The sequence below is a fragment of the Microplitis mediator genome, chromosome 5 (assembly GCF_029852145.1).
Source record: "Microplitis mediator isolate UGA2020A chromosome 5, iyMicMedi2.1, whole genome shotgun sequence".
NCBI classification, from domain to species: Eukaryota; Metazoa; Arthropoda; class Insecta; order Hymenoptera; family Braconidae; genus Microplitis; species Microplitis mediator.
Window position 1 is genome coordinate 338228 of NC_079973.1, and position 21567 is coordinate 359794.

A 21567-nucleotide genomic window follows, 5' to 3' on the forward strand; every position below is an offset into this window, starting at 1 on the left:
TTATTTCTCTCTCACTCTGTCGCTATTTATTTTTTAAACATATTATGGACTTCGGTGAAATATGTAATTATGTACGCATTAAAAAATTATAAATTGCGCGTAAAAATTTAAAACTCGAAATTCTTAAGTACATTAAATTAAAAATTATTTAAAATAGCTGGTGGTCAAGTTTAATTGAAAAGAAAGTTAACGAAAAATTTTATATTAATAATTATAATTACTATTAAAATTAAAAAATATCATTATCTTCATTTATAGTTAAATGATAAAATTAAATTTAATTAGATTATTATTATGATTACGATTTTAGTAGCATGATAATTATTTCAAGATCAAAGTCATCAAGATTTATAAACTTAAATAATTACTACAGTATATTTCATATACATTTTCACGCATAAATTTCGTGGACAAGTCCCTTATTTTAATGATTATCAAGCTTATACTAATTTCATAAAGATAATTACTTAGTCTTGTCAAATAGTAACTAAAATAATATAATTTTTTTATGATGGTCTATTAGCTGAATATTTAAAATTTTTTTATTTTAAAGTCTATACATTTGAACAAGTAGATAATGTAATATACGTGATTGTTGTTGATAATTAAATGGTGAGACTTAACCTGAGAAAACCATGAGCAATCACCACAACCATATGATGAGAGTATTCTCACCACGTTTTCTGTCTCGCGAGAAGCTAAGCCGGATATCGCGGATCTTCAAAGAGCCGCAAACATCGTTAATATAAATTACCCATGCCATAGTCTACACACTACAATTTACTTTTTATTTTATTCATTTTTCTTATAATCCCACTTTTTTTTCTTTTTTTTTTATTCATTTAATTCTGCTGCTCGCACTTGTATAAAATACACTCATGTATGTATGTATGTATGTATGTTCTGTAAACCATGTTAGCTTCAAAGTCTCTTCATGTCGATACCAATCTCTTTAAAATGAAAAAATTATAATCAGTAAAATATACTGCAAAAAAAAAAATAATAAAGCATTTAATTTTGTAGTCGTTTTTCTTAATTTTATAATATTTTCTATTGACGTACGTAAAAATGCGTTGTATGAAGAATTTTTATCCAGTCTAATTTTATCAAACAAAATGTTATCGCAATTAGAAGAGTAAATAACTTATTTTTATGTAAGTTAAGATTAAATTAATCATATTAATCATTTTATGAAGTGCAAACATGTGACGTTACGGCGACAGTTATATTTACCGTCTGTTGAAAGAATATAATATTAACTTTTATAATTGATATTTTAATTTTATTTTTTTATTTCTTTATCTTTATTTTTTAATTAATTAATGAATAAAAAATTATTCAATATTCTATTTATATTTTATTGAAAATATATATAGATATACTTCATTTTAGTATTTAGCGGCTTAATGTTGATGTGTAAAAAATATTTTCACTGTAATTATACATATAAAGATTAATGACGTCGATTGGAAGATAGGGGACCGTAGAAAAGGAATTGTTAATTACCAACAGTATATATATAATCATTATTAATTAAATTAGGTGATAAGTGTATTATGTACTTCAATTACTCAATAGCACACTTGTTGCTTCGTCATGTGTAAATAAAGCTTAATAAAAACCTTCATTTATATACAAAACTAAAAATTAAATTTAAAAAAAGTAAATAAATAAATAAAACTAAAAGGGATCTCTCGTCACCTGTCAGTTGACAAACGTTCGTCACTTGTAACAGTTGCACCTTGTGATTTTTTTCCTCATCACAAAAGTCAGTCAGCTCACCAGAGTTTATTTAGGTAGAATGAAATTTTAAAAAAATTCAATTCAACTCTTAGGTAATTGGTAAAATACTTTGGTTTTTTTAAATTTAATTTTATTGTAATGTATATAAGGTACAGAGTAGCATCAGTCACATCCATTATTTAAATGATTATTTATGGGAGACATAAATAATTCGATCAGGGGCAACATTCGAATATGGTATCAATGACAAAAATACGTGGAAGCAGACGCGCATCATAATCAGATACAAACACACATACACATATTACATATATTTAGGTGCACATGCGAATGATGTATAATATAAGCTGCTCCGCCATCTATCGAATTTTTATTGTGATATAGGGGAGGGAGGGGCAGAAGGGGGTACTTAAGAAAATACCAAGTTTTCGAGGACTCAAATACGCTCAATCTTTTTTTTTTCAATGATATTCAAAGTAAATAGAAAAAATTTTCAGTTACCGTTGAAAAGAAAAATTTTTCATTTCTGCGGGCAAAGTGGGGTACCCCCTAAAAAAAGTAAAAAAAAAAAATTCTAGGTTTTAAACGAATTTGATTAAGTTGAATTTTTTTGTAAGTAATTTACATGAAGAAAAATTATATTTTACACGTTTATTGGATACAAAAGAAGAAAAAAAATTTTTAATAGTTTTTATCATAAAACAAACGTCATTAATATTTTTCAACTGACAATTGATTTTTGAAAAAGTTTACCAAAAAAAATTCAAAGTAACGCTTAATTATATTTACAGAAGTGATTTTGGAATGTACAAAAACCATTTAATATATAAAATTTTTTTTTATTAAATTTTGGGGGTACCCCGTTTTGCCTACCCTACCCCCTTTTGCCCCTTCTTCCCCTATGTATTTTATTGTTTTTTAATTTTTTATTCTATATATTATTTAAACATTTATCAACATAGTATATATATCTATCTATCTATATATATATTCTTAAACCAATGACTTGAAAAGTCGAGTTGGGTCTTTCGATTCGTCACTGTCAGACAATGCGATGTCACGAAAGGTGAGGTAACAACGCATTGTGTAGATGAAACTCAAGATTGTCCCGGTGAAAAATGATCCGCGAAATGGGGGAGGCATTCCAACAAGTCTCTACAGCAGCCAACAAAAGAGAATGGTAAATAGAAGAGATTAAGCCTAAAAATGTTTACTAAAACCTTTACAAGTTTTTTATAGACTTTGTAATGTAATGGAACTAAATAATTACGAAACGTCGTTACAAGTTATAGTATATATTTAATGAGCGTACATGTGTACAAAGATCGCCGGTTAATTTATTGTTAAGCATAATATAATGAGATGGGTTTGTTGTTATATTAATTAATTATTTGTATTTAAGAACGTTTAAGCAAAAATTAAAAAAAGTTTAAGAGATGTCACGAACATTTAATTTACAGTACGAGACAATGTGCAAGCTGCGTGTCACTAACGAGCTCGTCACGCTTCTCCTCTTTAAGGATGTGCCTCAATAATGACAAAAGCTTGTAGAGTATGCAACTTGTGAATATTCGTATCTGATACTTGATGCCTGCCAATCGCTCAACTCTTAATGACGTTAATAATGATAACAATAATGATTATTGTTATTTGTTGTGAATGACGAGTTAATTATCTTAATTACAATTATATCTATCAGATGTCCATATACATTAATGGTGATTAATGTTATCACACCACTATCAGCTCATTATACATTTAATGACGTATTTATGACATAAAGTCCAAATGAGAATATTTTATTACATCAAGTGCACTGTAACTTCCCTCATTAAAAGCTAATTGTTGAAATTTATGTAGAAATGATCTATTGTAGATATTTAATTCGAGTTGTCATCTAGCTTGAAGTGTTTTTACTTAAAAACAAAGCCTGCAGAAGTTCGTGAGATTAAGAGTGTCAACTAATGTTCGATTTACGTATCAGCTGCGGTGTCCGAGCGGTTAAGGAGATGGACTTGAAATCCATTGGGTTTTACCCGCACAGGTTCGAATCCTGTCCGCAGCGAATTCATTTTTTTTCATGTTACACACGGAAAAAAATTGTGGCTTTCCTAACCACGATAGGTAAAACATAGTAACGTGTACTCCAATCTGTAGTAAAAGGTACTAGATACATAAATAGAGCTGATAACTAAATATTGTAGTAAGCATTGATGATTGTAGCTGGCGTTACTACACGTGTGGCTCAGGTTATTCTAACTTGGAGTTGGTATTTCTTTACTCCAATTTGTGTTAACTTCAACTAAAACAGCTGTTATAGCAACTACAATTTTTTTTCGTGAACAATAATTTTTAATAATAACTTTTTCCTGATAAAATACTGTTTTATTGTACTTAAATATCACGCTTGGTTGTTATGTGTGTTGTAAGCGTCTTCTTTCGTGAGCTGCGGTGTCCGAGCGGTTAAGGAGATGGACTTGAAATCCATTGGGTTTTACCCGCACAGGTTCGAATCCTGTCCGCAGCGGAATTTTTTTTTTTTTTTTTTTTTTCATTTCATACGAAATTTTTATCGGTTGACATGCAACTGAACAAATACTGTTTTATACAATGTAAATTTAACGTTTATTAATAAATAAACTTTGTATTAAACGGAATTTCAAAAGCTGCGGTGTCCGAGCGGTTAAGGAGATGGACTTGAAATCCATTGGGTTTTACCCGCACAGGTTCGAATCCTGTCCGCAGCGGATTCATTTTTTTTTTTTTTTTTTTATCTCATGCGAAATTTTTATCGGCTGACATGCAACTGAACCAACATTGTTTTATACAACGTAAATTTAACGTTTATTAATCAAAAAACCGTTGTGTCAAACGAAATTTCAAAAGCTGCGGTGTCCGAGTGGTTAAGGAGATGGACTCGAAATCCATTGGGTTTTACCCGCACAGGTTCGAATCCTGTCCGCAGCGAATTCATTTTTTATGTTAATTTTCATAAAATCTTAAATTATTTATTTTTTGCTATCTTTTCTTTGTGTAATGTTGTGCATATGAATTTTTTGAGCGGCAGGAGCATCAAAAAAATTTTTCGGTAGACCATAAAGCTCAAAAAACTAAAAAGACCGTGGAAATTAGTCGAACAACAGAAGGCGGAGAATAAAAAAGAACCCGCCCAACCCGGTTGTCTAGACAATATAATTGAAGTAACAAAGAGTCTGCAATTACACTAATATAACTCTTGGTTTACTCGTATGTATATACCGGAAAAGAATGGCTGCTGCTTCTCAAGGGTCATTTTGATTAAATTACGAGAGCAATAGTCGTAAAACTGTCACTTTGTATTTTACCTTCAGTATCTAGAGTATAATATATACTCAACATTATAAATATAACATCATCGCCGGAAGTAATGCTATTCAATTAATACATATATATATTCTGTAATGAATATTAGTAATTTATTATTAAATAGCTCATGGTCAACGTGTTAGAAATGCAAAAATGATAATAAAAACTAATAACTCGGGTGATGTGTGTAAAACACTCTGATAAATATTTTTACAAACAAAAAAATATCATAAAGATGTCAGTATGCGGATGTATTAGCGTACTATATATTTTTTTTCTTCCTTTTTATGTCGAATCCTTAAAGAAAGGTATTGCATTGTTATTTTTAGTTGATTATACGTAAGGATTTGAATTATAACATATGTAGTTCCTTTTTTGTCTTGCTTTGCTCCGATAATCAACGAAACCTACTACTCATAATGTTTTATTTTTCTTAATTATATACTTTGAGAGTGCATTGAAAATAATAATTAACTAAATTCTTGACTAATAATTAATATACTCCGAGTATGATATATATATAGTTGTTATTATTGTACTAATGTGTACATAATTAGGATTTTGGATGAAAAAAATGAGAATTAAACGAATTAAAAAATAAAGTAGGAGTTTAATTGAAGAAACTGACAACGATAAAGCGAATAAAATTAAAGCAGTTTCAAGGGGTTGAAGGTAGATATAGTTTTGAGGGGGTAAAGTTTAATCTTGCGAAGAGGCTTTTCATCGCGTGAATATCGAAGAATTTGTCGCTCGGTTGGAGACGACCCGAGCGCAAATACATCAAAAGAATTTCCATCATCTCTTGTTTTCTATACCTACGGAAAACTCTTGCTCTCATTATCATACCCTAGACTGACGGGTTGTCTCTCTCTGCCGCCATACTCTTTTAAATAGTCTCTCTTTCTTTGTACTTATGATGATACTACCAAGACTCTTATAATCATTTATTATCTTTTACCGACAACATCCAGACACAAAACCTTGTTGTTCTGCTGATAGTATAAAGAACATCAAGAGCAAGAACAAGTTAAACATTGTTTGTATATATATATATTTATAATGTATAATAATTAGTTGAACGATGTGATCAAGTTGCGAAATTAATGCTTTGTTTAAAAATTATCCGGTGTTCTATTTTCTTAAATATCTTTTGTACTTGAGACGTCTTTATTATAAAGTTACTTTCTTAAGTAACCTCTCGGACTTGCTTAACAACTTTTCAATATACTTGTATACTTATTTTGTCGTAAACTTTTCCATTATTTTACGGCCGAAAAAAATATAGATGAAAAATTCATGAATTATATTTTCTCATTCGTTAAAAGAAAAAAATTTTAAGTCATATGCAGCAAAAATGTAAAAGAGGAAGTGTTAAGTTATTATTCAAAGTGTCTAAGCATGACATTTGGCTCATTTAATTTAAGAATTTCGCATCTGTTTTTCATTGTAAAATTACAGCAAAAGCATACTATCAGTAAGAGCATCGGCATAATCAGCGGTAGCATCTCAGCATCAAAAGTATTCACACCAGTATACTTAAACATCATTTATACTAAAAATCACACATCACTATATAAATTTAGTATGTGTATTTATATATGTACGTATATGTGTGTAAGAACGCGAGCTATCGCGTATCCTCCATTCGAATAAGTTCGGAGATTCAAAGCCCGTCGGGAATGTCTCCTCATTAATAAAAGTGATTCCATGCGCGTCTTTGTCGCCTATATACTGCTCTGTTGCTCGTTCGAATCTGCACAGATGCGTCGTTCACCAGGGGATACGCGTCTTATTGGTCGTTTGACGGTGAAAAGACCAAAGTGTACAAGATAATAATAAAAAAAAACTTACATACAATTGTATATATATGTGTGTATATGAAAGAGATAAAGAGATCTAAAGAATGAAAGAAAGAGAAAGAGAGATGGTGAGAAAGCAGGAAGAGTGTCTTCGTCATCGTGATACCAAAACTCCTGAAAAATTTTTGGCACGAGCATATTTTAATCAATTTCGCTTGCATACCACATGACGTGTGACTTTTCGCTTGTCTAAATTTTTAATGGTATAATTGGAAAAATTGAAGATTGGTTCATTGGAACTGATCTTGAACTTGTATCACTTCTGGCAGTGCACGGAGAAAAATGTTGGTTCAAAACCTACTAATTTTTATTATGCTGTCGACAAAACTTGAAACAGGAAGGGAAGCATCCAAAAAATGATTATGCTCTTATGAAAAATTATTATGCCGCATCACAATTATTATAATGTATGGAAGTAATTTTTATTAAATCTTATTGATAAGTGTCTCGCGCGTAGTAAGTATTATGATACAGCATAATAATTTTTCGTATGAGCATAATAATTTTTTGGATGCTTCCCTTCCTGTTTCAAGTTTCGTCGACAGCATAATAAAAATTAGTAGGTTTTGAACCAACATTTTTCTCCGTGTGGTAAAATTCTTGTTCTTGCATATTATTAATATATAATAGCTTATGGTAACTTGTATAGAAGATAATAAGCTGATGTGGATGTAGAAGAGAAGCTGAAGAGTTCTCTTAATTATGTCTCTTGGTTTTGGAAAGCCAAGGGAAAAGCTGGTTAGTACATAGAGCATACGTGCATTCATATGGAATTGAAAGGGTTGGATTAGTGAACTTAGCTAGCTTTACTATGTATTCTACAAGTACGGTGGGAATAAATAGAGAGAGACTCTACATTACCTTTAATCTATCTACTACTATACTATTAGTAGTAATAAGTAGACACTATACCTATGCATACACATATTAATAATGTTGGTGGTGTAATAGTTGTAGTAGTAATCCGAGTCTGAAAATTAACCGGCTAATTTGTGTCGAGGTGAGGGTCTTATTTAATTAGAACTACTGCCACCTTGGATGTATACTAACTCTCTTTTGTATATACGTATCTACATACTTGAGCAATCTATTGTATTAAACATAAGTAATATATAATATAACACTTTTTGAAGGTGCATACGAGAGAAGAAAAAAAAGAAGGATTTTTAAAGAAATGATTATTTAATAGCCAGTTAACATAAAGATTGTAAATGATAATAAATTAAAAGATTTTAATGATTAATCGTAAGGTTTAACATTTTATTTTTTTAAAATTACCACCACGTGAAACTTGACCTTGGGATATATGTTCAAGATTGGAGAAAGAACCGACTAAGAGATTGTTAGATAAGAAAATAATAAATGATTCTTGACCAAGTGACCGAGGTAAGGGCGAATGTGTGTTTCTTTAAATATATATAAAAAAAATAAATTAATTTTAAAAAATAATATAAAAAAAAGCAGAAGTGAAATACAACCCAAGCTATGCCTAAAACGGTATGAGAACGGTACAAGTATGGAAATTAAATGCGAAATGTCAATATTAATAACGTCGACTTTTATTTTTATTAAATCTTGTCAATACTTTTATTGACTTTTTTTTCATCGTACTCAATTAATTAATATCACTTCGTTATGATATATGACGAATAACTCTGTCAGTTATATGTTAGAATCTTTTGCCGACTCAATTTATGCTTAAGTAAATTAATTTGGCAATTACCTAATAATCAAATTTTTTTTCCAATAAGTATATTTATTTTTGATGAATTGAATTTTTTTGTAAGTCTTATTTAATCAATGCTCAAGTGCAGAAAGAGTTGGCAAAAGAACAAACACGCGATAATGATAAGCCAAGTCGAATATAAAATTATACAAGTGTACAGCAACTAATTAATGTTAATTTATCGTATTTGTATTAATTTATTCAAGCCTTGATAATATAGAAATTTAACGAATATATGTTAAAAACTTGTATTTATATATACAGTATTATTCTTTCCATCAGTATAAAAATAAAATATTTGATTTTGTAAAAAATTACTTATGTACAATTAAATATTGTGATACAATTAAGAATAAAAAAAATGTCGCGTGACCCACACACTTACATATATATGTATAAAGTATGTATTTAACGGTCCTCACCGCCGATAAATCATCAACTTTCCGCGGGATAACGATTTGAAGAATTCAAAACGGGCGCGAAGTGATTAAACGAGTAGTTGTCATCAGTGACGCTAACATATTACATGCACTGTAGACAAACTTAATGATTTATATTACTGAACGATCTTATGTCCGTTAACTTGCAAATTATCATCCTGACAAGCCTATGAGTACATTTTAGTTTAAATGAAAAAATTAATAATGAGGGTAGAAGTAGCATTGGTGGCCACTTCTCCATTTTTGGAGATTCAATACTTCATTTTATTTAATAAAAAAAAAAACGAAAATTTCTATCGTAATATTGTGATAAAAGTATCTTCGAATATACATTTAAAATTTGATTATGTCATTGCGAATTCAAAAAATTACTATATTTCAATTTTTCAAGTGCCCAGAACTAACCTTAGAGTCGCCAAAAACAGGACCTCTAGCTTATATTGCGTGCCAAATGCCAAAAGGGCGTATTACAGTAGTTAGATAGGGTTCCATGCCGAAAGGGCGTATAAAAAAATTTTTTTTGTCATTCTTTTTAGAATCGCTCGAAACGTAAAGATCTGCAGAAAAAAAATTTTTGACGTACTATCGCCAAAAGAGCGTATATCTTTAGATCTTTGTATCTTTGTATCTAAAGATATACGCCCTTTTGGCTTTGAAAAATTTTTTTTTATATTGAGGCTTAGAACATGTTTACAAAACGATTGGCACCAAAAACAAAAAAATTATACGCCCTTTTGGTTCTTCAAAGCCAAAAGGGCATATAACTTTTATACGCCCTTTTGGCATTTGGCACGCGATATTTAATAGACAATACTGTAAAAAATTCAGAGCGATTACGAATTTTATTTAAATCCGCATTCACTCCGGATTTAATCCGCGATCACTCCACAAATTTTTTACAGCGTAAACAGACAAGTAAGAAAAGAAAATTAATTATAGTTTTGATACATAACTAAGCTGTTAATGCAATCTATATTTGAATCATTTAAAGTATTCAATGAATTTCTTTTGTGAGCGAATAGTATAACTTTTTTGTTGCAATTTAAAGTTCTTAATCTTTATAGAATTGAATTTATTTCTCTCTTATTGAACTATAATTTTTCTGCTTTCTCTTTTGAAATGTACTGAGTTAATAGATTTCTAGACATCTAGAGTTGAATAAATCTGGCTTAAAGCCAGACAGTACGGTTTATTATAGTTTTGTTATGACAGTCTAACGTTTCGGTAAATTAATGCCGAAACAAATGTATCTTGTGACCCACGGCAACTGCGATGTACCCTTAATTGAATTGGTAAACATCGTAAGTTAACCAGTAAGTAGTCGCGTCGACGTAAATCACACTACGTTCTGTTGTAAATGCTGATGCTCTTTCACCATAAAAAAAAAAAAAGAAAAAAAAACACATCAACAAATTAAAATTTTTTGTTTAAAGATCTCAACCAACAATCTACATAGTCCATTTTTTTGTTATTTATATACTTATGTATACATAAATTGATAATGTACTTTTGATTTTATATATATACGTATATATGTATGCTCGTGTGTTAGATATTTAATTTTATTTATATAGAGTATCATAGTGGTTTCAGGAGAGTATGTTATTCTCACAAAAGCACTCTCAAATAATTCCTGGTGATTAATGACTTGTCACAGTTGAACTCAAAATAGAAATCGTCGAAGATAAATGATATATTTAATGAGTGTTATTTTGCTTAATAAATTAATCTCATGTAATTAAAAAACGCGGATGAGACTTTAATAAAAAAAAGTAACCCATATATTTCTTCGTTGTCTCGAATGTTAAATATTTTATTTAACTGAATTTGAGTAATACTTGATTTTCGTCTAATTAATTATATTTTTAAATATTTAAAATAACTAATTAACAAAATATTTATTTTATTTTTGTTTTTCCGACAAACTTATTGATAAAAATATTTAAACAAGCAATGAGAGAATGTACTGACAACAATTTTCAGTCGAATTAAACATTCCACCCAAGTGTACAGAGTATGAACTGACGAAAAAATTTATTTGAAATGTGAACCTCGTTGTAATGAATAGTAAAATAAAATAAAATAAATAAATAATGTTAACTTGCGTGGCAGCACTTTTGCAGGTACAGATAAACAAAGCTAATCCACCGAGAAAATCATCGAGAAGTAGCAAAAGTATGCGGGGTAAGTGGGAAATTAATAACGCCCATAAGAATTTACACATATATATATAAATATAAATAGTATATATCAGTACTAAGAGTAAAATCTAAAATTCTTTTATTCTTTTTCTCCCTTGCATCTTTTCTCTGAGCAACTAATGCAAGTACAGTCCAAGTAAAGCGGTAGCGGCAAAGAGATAAGACTCCCATTACTGAAATACCGACGACGGACATATATATAAATATATATATATGTAAGTATGTGTGTATTGACCGACGAGTCGGTCACACACGGAACTTTATTGCATTTTTTTATTATTATTCTTACTCGAGCAATTACTTTAAGGCATATATGCACTGCAATCGACGAGTACAAAACTTTAATAAATATATTTTTATAATACACACGTGTTTTCTAAATACATATATATATATTATTTAATATTTTTTGTCAACTGCTAAAGCAAAACGAGAGGATGAGAAAAATAAATAATATATGTAATGGAAGAGAAGAATAAGGTGGGAGAGCATAGGATATATATACATATATATGGATATGTATGTAATAGCAATGCGGATTCAACGAGGTAGAGGATAACGTAGCTGTCATGAGCATATGATTTGTCGCGACGTCGACCAGCTGCCGCCCTCGTTACGTTCCTGCGACTGTCCCTCTTCCTCTCTTTATTTCATTTTTACTTTATATGTATTTTGTCGTATTTATAAACATATATATACGTATCCTACTACTGATATAATATAGAAAAAAAAAAAAAAAGAAACAGCAGACCCCAACTATGAGGCCCGTGTGTCTGAGTTTGCAATATGTTCCTCGATCTGAACACAACCATCGTTAAAAAAAATAATATTCAGCTCTTTTTATTATATTTTAATATACTTGAGTACACAAAGTCTTATTAATTGGTTAATAATATAAAATATGCAATAAGAAACAAAGTCGTAAAGGAAACAATCAATTTGCAGAAGAATTCAAAAACAATCGATTTAAACTTTGGCGATCGTGCGAATCGATAACCTAAAGATCTCACGATCAGATCGAATACAAACTACATGGAGAAGACGTAGAATATAACGTAAAGCATGGGACAAAAGGCCCTTGAATCCCGGAAACGAGTAATCGAAAATAATAAAAAATAAAATAAAATGAAATAGACAAGTCAGGAAGAGATTTGCAGAACTTGTTCGATCTCAATACATCCCAATTATTCGAGTTTATTTTTTCAGTGTGTAAAATAAAACAAAGGATCATTTGAAGCATAAAAACCAAAGGATACATTTTTTTTCAACGTTAAATTTTTTAACTCAAAAACAAAAGGAGTTAATAGAAAAAACCGTTTGTCTTTATTTTTTTTTATTTTTTGTATTGTCTCTGATCCAACAAATCGACAATCAGCCGACTGTCGTGACTGACAAACCTTTAGACGCATTCGCCATTCGCGGCAATTGAATTGCAGATTATTTTCGACAGATGGACACGATATGGGCCTTTGCATCGGACTTTGGATGTTAGCCCAACAATACTATCATTATTATTACTTTTTTTATTTTATCATAAAGAAAATAATTTTTATTTTAATTACATAAATTTAATTTTTTACTGGACTGAAAGAATCATAGATGCAAAAATTTATTTTTATGTTCATTACTGTGAAGCTCAAAAGACTCTATATATATATATATATATATATAGGGATTTATTAATCATTTGATCAATGCCTTATATATAAGGATATATATATGTGACTTGAATGTAATATATATACAGTCAGCAGCAAGCCCGTTATCATTCAATATTAAAAACAAAGCTGATGCGACGACATGTCCATCGCTGTATATATATATATATATATATAGTTAAGTAAAGTGTAGATTTAACGGTGTGATATAAACCTGTGACGAACTTGACGTACTGCGTGTGCCAGAGTAGACCGAGTGATCGGATCTACAGCAGGAGACCAACTTGACACTGAATAAGTCAATGTCTCGATTGGAATTGTCGGATTGACCGTTATGGATTGCATTGCTAAGTCGTTGACGATTGTTGAATAAAAGTCTACAGAGTATATATAAATATATATTTGTATTGATTGATTTTAAAAAAATAAATAACTTTACTTATTTATTTATTTAAAAAATCTAAAAGTGTTATGTCTTGGGAGACCTACACACAAAAAAAAAATTCTCGACTGAAGGTAAATATTCTTGATTCAAGAAAATTTTTTTGGAGACCTAAATTTTCTCAGATAAAGTAGAAATCTTCTCCAACCAAGACGAATTCTCTTGGCTCAAAAAAATCTTGACTTGGTTCCCGAAAACGTTTGTCTTCAAAAATATTTTCTTGACTCAAGATATCTGTTTTTTCTGTGTAGTTTATTTAATCATCAACTAAAACTTAGATCTAATGTAATTTCACGTAGAAATCCATTGCGAACAGATACACTTCAGGTCCCTTTTGCACATACAGCTTGCTATCGAAAGTCTTTTATTGTAGTAGGTTGTACTTTTTGGAACTCACTTCCATTTGAGATTACGTCATCAGAATCACTAGATTTATTTCGTCAAAGATGCTTTAATTATTTAATCGATTTAGAAGAATCGAATGAACTATAAATAATAAGATTTATGAGTATGGAACTGTTAAAAGTCTGTTGGAGTGATTTGAATTGAGTCGGAGTTTTGAGATGAGTCTGGTTATGTGTTATAAGTTATAAACTATAGATTACAAATTATAAATTTAAGCTTTTCACTACATGTAATAATTATTTTGTATATGATCGAAAGAGGTCAAACCTTACGATTGAAAATAAATAAATAAATAAAAAAAATAAATAAAATAAAATGTTAAATGTTAAATATGCAATTACAGCGTTCTTTTAATGCATGCGTAAGATACATTCTAAGTATAAGCAAACATGAACATATATCGAACTTTAGGAGACAATTAGGCTGGCTATCCATTGAAAATAGGAGGTTATATCTACTTAGTACCTTAATTTATAAGTATCTATATCTAGGCAACATAGGGCTTTTTGTGGATAAATTAATATTCAAACATGATATGTATTTATTGAGAGTAGATCCAAATAAAACTAATACATTATGGGTACCACCATGTCATAGTAATCACTATCAGAAATCATTTCTAATAACTGGTATTAAATTTTGGAATTCGCTGCCTAAAAATATAACATCAGCTGATAGTTTGAGTATTTTTAAGAAATTATGCTATAGGCATTTAATGGTATTAAAGAAAAATAGTTAAAATTATTAAATTATATATGAAATGAATATGTTATGATGAATCTTTCTTTTATTAAATGGCTCTGAAAGGTATTTTCCTAGAGTCATTATTATTTATGCTTATTTACATTTACTATTAATAAACTTGTATTCTGTAAAATTATTCTTGTAAATAAGTTGATAAATAAATAAATAAATAAATAAATAAATAAATATTAAATTATTGAAGAGATTTGAATTAATAAAATGGAGTCAATGGTAAATAAAATAAATGAGAATATATTGTACATATATATTCATTATCGGCGGATTTTGGGCGTGGCAATGCTGACAATAAAATATATGTAGCGCCAAGTCACCTCGTTGATCTATTATCGTTCTACACATGTTTCACATCTTTACAATGTCTTGTAAAATTTAAAAAACTTTATTTAAAGTATGTAAAATTATATTGAAATTTAAAAAATATGATATATGTAATTTTAATTCGCGTACTTTCTTAAATTGATATTTAATTATTATTCTATCGTCGTATCGAAAGTACGATGGATGGTATAACTTGTAATTATAAATTTATATAAGTTGATCTTTCTTTGCAAAAACTATCGAGAAAAATTATATATACAATATATATAACACCGGTTAGCTTCAGCACTATATCGATTATAAGTTGAAATATTAATAAAAATTTAACGTAGCGACATAGTGCAAGAGACTTTATACTTTTTTACACATACTTGGATCTTCGAGTAAAGGCGGAGACAAAGTAAAATACATATATATGTTTTGAAAAAATACGAGAGAGACAGAGAAGGAGATGAGATGGGAATGGGAATGGGGACGTTGCGTCTTGAGCTTTAATTTATGTAGGAACCTAGAAAACTGAAGGCAAGATATGTACCAAGTATAACCCCGAGAGAGTTTAGAACAAGAAGGGAGTAGCGAAGATGAGAGTCAACATGTGACAGAAGCAAAAACTCAAGATCGTTATAATTTATACACTAAACGCCTTATTCTACGCGCGTTAAGATAACTTTGTTTTTATTTTTATTCTTAATTTTATTTTGATTCATTCCCCAGACGTCCTTCCATGCCACGTGGATAATGTGACAAATATATACGCATACACACACATATATTGGACTTGTTCATTTTTTATGGTAACAATTGGTGATACTCTGTGTATGTGTGTCTAAAGAAATTGACTTATCAATATGATAGACAACATTTACCGATAAATAAATAAACAAATAGCAATAAGTGCTGGTAGTCGGTTCGCGAGTATCAGCTGGATCAGTGGCTACAAAAGAATAAGAGAATAAATATATATAAAACAAACATCTCCATTCTTAGGATAAAATAAATAAGAATAACGTGTGTCTTATTTTTCTCCGGTCTCTCTTACGTACATACGATACGACCAAATTTGCAAGCACCGAGTTTAAGCATCCTTATATTTGCTGTGTACTCTCTTGTTTCTTATTCAATAAGTTGACATTCTACTCTCTTACTCTCTCAAGTCAGTTATAGAAAAAGATAAAACAGCCATATCCGTGCGCGTGTATTATTTTAGCCCTCGAATAACCAACACTGCTAATGTATATGTATATATATATAGTAACAAAGACCATGTAGCTGCTGATGTTGCTCGGTAACCACTGGCTAAGACACATCAAGTTTGTATATATATATAAACATATATAAGTAAGAGAGAAATAGTATGGGAATAAAAGAATAAGACTGGTGTAGTTTTGCCGGTCAGATCTCGTGGTACCGATAACCCAGGAGACACATCGCCACCTCGTCGAGACGATCGTAAAATTTGGTCAGCAGGTAAACACTTTTGCGGTCCGTTTGAAAATCTACAACCGCCGCAGCTATAAGACAGTAGACAGCATCAGCAGAAGCCAGTTATATAGACTAGTTAAGTAGCCAACTTGAGTATATAAATGTAAATATATAGATGTATTTAATCATTTTACAGCAGGGGATGCGCTGTCAATTTTATCAATTCTCTATCAAAAATTCGTGGATCGAATAATTTCAAAAACTAGATTTATTGAACTTATATTTTTATGGGAAAAATATAAAGTCATTTACAATATATATAAATAAATTATAGACAGCATAGAGACGAGTGATAAATATTTATTTAACTATATATAAATTGATCTAAGAATTTATGAGATTAAACAACAAACTTTCGCAACATTTATTGGTTATATAAACGGGTTTTCAGACTACTCCCGGTTTGTTTCCGTTCCATTCGGAGAAGATCGAGTATAAGACAGAAAAAGGGATGGATAAAAAAGTCACGTATATTATATATAGATATATATATATATATCGATAGACGAGTGTCTCACAAGTAAAGTTACTATCAATGGTTCCGGTCTGCTTGGTCGCGATCTATTGATTTCCCTTGGTATATATATATGTATGTGTGTATACGTATATATTTACTAGCACTACTAGCGCTCTTTTATAGATCTATCGGTCTCAATATATATTTTTTTATATGGTGTTTAATTGCGTAATGGAAAAGCGATAAATTCTTTAGGAAACCAGTGACGCAGGTATATAATAGACTGCTAGCTGAGTTGGTTCTGAGTCAATAATATCCTTTTTCTCTTGACGGAAATAATCATCGGCAAGGCCTTTCTCTTTTCTCAATGAAATCTATAATACTAATAAAAATCATTCAGCATCCTCATACCATTTACACAATTACTCACCGAGTCATTTTTTTAAAAATTCTTTAAAATCTAATAGCGCTGCGAAATTACCGTCACTTTTATGTTTTATCTCCAGCCAGATCACGAGAAATTTATTGACAATTGCTCGTAAAAAATTATTTCGCTCAATTTTTCATAAAATATTTTCTGGGCAGTATCAAGTTGACGCGGGAACCGGCATATAATTCAAAAAATGACCGTTGGTTAATTTTTCGCTGGCTAATTGACGTCAATTGTCTGACAATTTCTCTGCCTTACATCACTGATGTAAAAACATTTTCATTTACACATTTATAGAAAAAACTTATAATATTTTTAAGTAAGTAATTATTGTAGTTATTAAATATAATTATTGTATAAACATTGGAGTTCATATATATGTATATGTATGAGTGGAATGTTTTAATTCAGATACTTATACTTCAATTTACGTATACATATATATATAGCGCTTTGTTGCTGCCTACTTAAAAATTCTTCAAGATTTCCTTAAAACTTTTTTTTGCTATGCTTTTTTAGCCTGTTTTTATAGATCATAATGAAGTTAAGTAGACTTGTCGACATTTTTTAACCAAGGGGTTAAGGGAAAAGCTTCTTCTGCTTCTTTTTTTTTTTTTTCACTCTCAACATTGGATTTAGTTTACGGACAGTACTCGCTGTTGCTCGAATCCTGTATAGTAATATTATTTTTTATTTTTTTCTCATTTATGTTGCTGTGTGTGTTATACACTCGTCTTATTCAGTGATCTGTACGTCGACATTTCTCTCTACTCAAGCGGTCTCTCCGTTTGGAAGCGGCTCGTGAGCACTGTCGACAGCGATCGGTGAGACAAGACATTCGTCACATGTCAACAGTGACGATAGTATGAGAAAAAAAAATAAATAAATAAAATGAAAAAAAAATTAGCAACACATTAAAGCACAAAAGTGATAATCGATTCTTGTAAGTATACATAATGTAACGATTAGATGAAAACAATTTTTCTTATACTTTTATGGGTACAGATAATCCAATTTATAATATTAATAGGACGATAATAGCAATTAAATATATAAAAAAAAAAGAAATTTTGTATAAATTGAGGAAAAATGATAGGTATGTAATATCTCCCTGACCGCGAGAGAGAGAAAGAGAGAGAGGGAAAGATAAAAGGTGAGTGGTGAGCTTACGGACAATAATAATAAGAGGATATGCGACAGGTAAGGCAGCAGTGGCGGCGGCGATTCGAACTCGGTTCCAGTGAGTCGAGCTCGCAACTTGGCGACACAAGTTTACTTTTATTTAAATGTTTGTTCCTTTTATTTAGGGCCTGACCCAAGGCTCGGTTGGTTTTGCTTCTTTGCCACGCGGTGACCGTTGTGTGTCTCTCCTTAAGTTAACTCTTTTTCTCTTTCCCTCATTCCCTCAGGGACCCGGGAATTAATAGCCGAGCGTATTCCGGCGGTGTCGGACGAATACACGAGCGCGCTTACTCGTACACGGTGTGCGGAACGTTAAAAACTCGCGGGACGATCAACCCGTTTTCTCACGGCTGCCGCCTGCCACCGCCGCCAAACCTCTCTTTCTCTCTTTTCTTTCCTCATTTACTATCACCCATTTCATTTACTTATATCTCCCTCTCTCTCTTTTCGAATAATCTCTCTACCACTCAATCTCTCTTGTTCTTTTTAGTCTTTTATATATCTTTTATATACCTTTCTGTACAATCCCACAAGAATATAAGACACTTTTATACGTGCTTTATTGCTTGACTCGAAAAGTTCACAACTGACCACAAACAAAATTATCATCATTATTATTGTTATTATTATTCGCGATACCGGATAAAAAGTCTTTGGTGCATTCGCTCCTTTACATATCGCGGAATATTAAATTAAATGCATTATTTATTAACTTAATTATACCATAAATTAACTCGACTTGTGTACTTTACTATCACCATTACAATCATTTTTATAAAACGCCATAAGCCATTACTTTATTTTATATTTTTCTCATTCATAATTTGAGCTCCAACATTTGTGAGAAAAATTAAATTTTAATTCCCAATCATCAATCAAATCATCGGTGGTGACAAAAACAAAATTTAGTTTTATAAATTAACAAAGTTGTTGTTTGAGTTATGCGACATATATGTTATTGTTGACGAAAATTAAGTACCAATTAATTTTATTTATAAGAAAACACAGTAAATAATTAATAACTTTGAAAGGGACAAAATTTATGAAAAAATACGTATACAAATGACTCACGTCTTGCTTTAAATCACCCAGATGTATATTAAATTAAATAACTTTTAATCAACGCGACTATATATATACCCATGATAATTTATTCAAACCATCAGCTCGACCTAGAAAATAATTCGACGAGATTTGAATCTGCGATAGAGCGATGAGCGGCATTATTTACTTATTTAAGAAATTCATAAAATTACTTACACACATACATATATATACTACTCGTTCAAAAAAAAAAACATAATTAATGAACGAACTAATTCATCTGCTGCACCATTTAAATTTTAAACATGCATTTACCTAATGTTCCAATATTGTTATTTGTGATAATTTTCAAGTGTCAAATTAATAAAAAAAAAATTCTACGCGCAAAAATTTTCTTGGGAAGAGTCAAAATTTTTCGCGCCAAGAAATCCTTCTTTTCTGTGTATTCTTATTAGAGGAGGGAGGGGCAAAAGGGGGTACTTAAGAAAATACCAAGTTTTCAAGGACTCAAATACGCTCAATCTTTTTTTTTTCAATGATATTCAAAGTAAATAGAAGAAATTTTCAGTTACCGTTGAAAAAAAAAATTTTTCATTTCTGCGGGCAAAGTGGGGTACCCCCTAAAAAAGGTAAAAAATTTTTGGATTTTAAACGAATTTGATTAAGTTGAATTTTTTTTAAATTAATTTACATGAAGAAAAATTATATTTTACATGTTTATTGGATACAAAAAAGGAAAAAAAATTATAACAGTTTTTATCATAAAACAAACGTCATTAATATTTTTCAACTGACAATTGATTTTCGAAAAAGTTTATCAAAAAAAATTCAAAGTAACGCTTAATTATATTTACAGAAGTAATTTTGGAATATTTAAAAACCATTTAAAATATAAAATTTTTTTTTATCAAATTTTGGAGGTACCCCGTTTTGCCTACCCTACCCCCTTTTGCCTCCCTTCCCATAATACAAGACGATTAATCAATGAAATATTCATCAAAAAAAATTAGCAACTTAAAATGATACTTAATCACTCAACAATAACATTAAATACTGGCACTAAATCTTCCACTTCGCTGTAGGTTAAATAGTCTCTGAATATATTTATTACTAAATTTATGTTGATTCATAAAATTTTTAAAATAAAGTAATAAATACAACAAGAAGAGTGAGTAAGACACCGGTAAGAGCAAAAACGGCATTCGACACCCCGTCGCGAACGGATGGTCGCATGCATCACCTATAGAACGGGGGAGTGACCGGGAGCACACTTTACCTTCTACCAGATTGCATATTTAAATTTTGTACAGACGTAAAAAGATAAATAAAGTGAATGATTCGAGTGTCAGTGTCAATGTAATCCGATGTTGACGCATTCCCGAATTTTACATCCGCGAAGTACGGAAATCTCCGACGGACGCATGTTGTTTTACAACAAACACATAAAATTTGTCAGAACCATTATCAATTCATTTATACTCTTATGTGTAGATAAAAAATAATAGTGATATTAATAAACATAAAAATCAGTAGCAGTAGCAGTAGCAGTTATGTGATGGATATTAAAAATGAAATTTGAATTTGTTTGTTTAGCAAATAACAAACCCGCCAGCGTGTTTAACAAATACCGGGTATCACAATATATGATTAAATTCCCAGCATGATTATAATTAAGCTGGCATATATAATATGTGTATATATATATTATGATGGTGATGAGCAGATCCGACAGGTCCGGAGACCGCCTCCTTTGTGCTTCATTATTCACTCGGGAGGTGTTAATCCGATTATATACACCGTATTATAATACACCCGCCAACTTATATATACATATATATAAGAAAACATATTTGTCTGGGAGGATTATAATACTCAACTCCTATACATAATATTATATCATAACTCAATGGGGTTTTAACTACATAGTCACCTGCTGCGCGACAATAAGCTCCATTATCAATTAGTTTTATTAAAAGTTTAGTTAATAATTTGCTGGTATTTAGAATCAATTTATCTATGACACGTGTAATAAATTACCCTCTAAAATATAATATCTATATAAATATATTT

General features: G+C 30.3%; 1 protein-coding gene and 4 non-coding genes across 6 annotated transcripts in view; 4 read left to right on the top strand and 1 right to left on the bottom strand.

Moving 5' to 3' along the window:
• The window catches only part of LOC130668236 (protein vestigial), a 45976-nt gene that overhangs the window by 22732 nt on the left and 1677 nt on the right, over window positions 1-21567 (bottom strand). The window lies entirely within an intron of this gene.
• On the top strand, window positions 3727-3808 carry Trnas-uga (transfer RNA serine (anticodon UGA)). The gene has a single exon. It is a non-coding gene; the product is annotated as a tRNA-Ser (tRNA).
• On the top strand, window positions 4189-4270 carry Trnas-uga (transfer RNA serine (anticodon UGA)). The gene has a single exon. It is a non-coding gene; the product is annotated as a tRNA-Ser (tRNA).
• Trnas-uga (transfer RNA serine (anticodon UGA)) lies at window positions 4409-4490 on the top strand. The gene has a single exon. It is a non-coding gene; the product is annotated as a tRNA-Ser (tRNA).
• Trnas-cga (transfer RNA serine (anticodon CGA)) lies at window positions 4629-4710 on the top strand. The gene has a single exon. It is a non-coding gene; the product is annotated as a tRNA-Ser (tRNA).